At 30.0% G+C, this 2,006-nt stretch overlaps 1 pseudogene; it reads right to left on the bottom strand.

The window, feature by feature from the left end:
* The window catches only part of LOC112692445, a 1,828-nt pseudogene extending 781 nt beyond the window's left edge, over positions 1–1,047 (bottom strand).
* Positions 1,048–2,006: the final 959 nt, after the last annotated feature.

The following is a 2,006-nucleotide window of genomic DNA, read 5'->3' as shown; positions in this document are numbered from 1 at the left end:
TCAAATAATTTAATCAACATGACGCTAGTGTTCAAACAATTGAAACACAACGTATTGCGTTTTCAAACGGATTTTGACGTGGCCACTGATCGATATCATGGCACCCGGGATAAGGAAAGCGCAACGGATCACAACGTGCGTAAACGATGTTTACGTGAAATCCGATTAGACACAATATTTCAATGAAATAATTTCACTATAGCGCTACAGTACGAGTTACAACTAAGATTACAATTCTAAGAGAAACTACAATCCTCCTACCCGAAACCGTTAACTTAAAACAACCAATGTATAGGGCTCCGCACTTACATACTATCACAACACATTTTAAGTTCTGGGCGAAGCGAAAAACATATTGGCTTTACAACAATGTGTTATATTTTGTAGATGTAATACTATTATGAGTATGTATTATGATACAGTAGTATTATGAGATGTAATTACATTTAACCATACAACAAAATAACAGTAATGTCTTTCTCTAATATTTAATTGTGCTTGAACTTGATAATAATAATTATCAGTTTTTTTTAAAGCAACTTTCTCACCATCTGATTTCATGTACTTAATTTTTTTTTCTCAATTGCCTCTTCCGGAGTATATACTTTTATGCTTGGAGGACATTTTATTTCCAAAATACCATCTTTACCTATCAACCCGTCAGAACTCACTTCGAGATATGGTTTATTCTTATGGTTAAATAATCCAGCTAGTTCGATTTTCTCCTTTATGGTTATTTGGAACGCATTTCGGGCTATTGATTCGTTTTCAATACTTCAACCTTAGTAGAATATTTTATACAAATAATTATTGTAAAATAAATAAAATATAAATACACCACGAACATAGTAAAAGAACTTCCTTGGAAAATATAATATATAAAATATATTTTACGGTATTGACTCGCAAAATAGTTGGTCTTAATTTACATACTCATCCAAAATTAGATGCCCGTAAGTCGATGTTTCCTAAGTAGGAACTTTTTTTTTTTTTTACACATTTTGATAAATTAATGATTGTAAATTTACTTAATACTACATTTGACATAATTATATCAAGTGAATTGTGAAACATTTAACGTTAGTATTTAACGAACATTTCAAGTTTTTAATATGAGTCCTTATGGAGAACTACCAAACATTTTCTGAAAATAAAAGATCAACATTTCTATAAAAAAAAAAAAAAAAAGAGATGATACACTTGCCTCTTCGGATATTGACAAAGCCAACACTTTTGGGAGACACCTATCTGAAGTATTCACACCTTATCACGATACAACTCCTGGGCCAAATTACCTAAATAAAATTACAAATTTCTTAAGTAGCCCGTTACCTACTGAGTTTGTCCGTAAAGTAATTATGATTTAATATTAAAATAACTATTCGTTGTAGCCCGACTAGATCGGTAGGAATTAATAAGAAAAATCAAAATAATAATCAGTATGTACGCAGTACGACATCTATCGGTTTAATCGGGGTTGGATGCCTGGATTTCAATTTTTCTAAATGCTTTTGACATTTTGACATTTATTATTATCGTCGTTTACTATCAATTTGAAATAAACTCAACTGGTAATTTTAACGAGAAGTTATGATCGTTATGCTATGGACACTGAAATGCGTTTAATCGAATGTCAATAATAGTTTGAGACAAAATTAATCTTCATGTATACGTAACAGTGGCGTACGGTCAAAACAAGCGAGGTAAGCGACGTATCCCCGCTCAAAAAGGAAAAAAGTAAGTAAAATAAATTAATTTATTATACTCCATTATCTGTATTATAATTGTATAAGAATTGGTAAGAAAATTAATAAATTAATGTCATATAGGTCAGCCCATATTTTTCATAAAAATTCGTACTACACATTTTTTTAATGTACAATGATATACACAGAGCCCCAATCTACCACCTTCCATATAATTATAATTTTTTAGTACAATATCAGTAACAATGTTTAGTAATAGTTATTTTTTATTAATCAAATTTAACATTACAATTAGGTAAC

This window comes from Sipha flava, unplaced genomic scaffold, assembly GCF_003268045.1.
Source record: "Sipha flava isolate LNK unplaced genomic scaffold, YSA_version1 73_pilon_pilon, whole genome shotgun sequence".
NCBI lineage: Eukaryota > Metazoa > Arthropoda > Insecta > Hemiptera > Aphididae > Sipha > Sipha flava.
The sequence above is the reverse complement of the archived record's forward strand: the minus strand, read 5'-3'. Positions and strand labels throughout refer to the sequence as shown.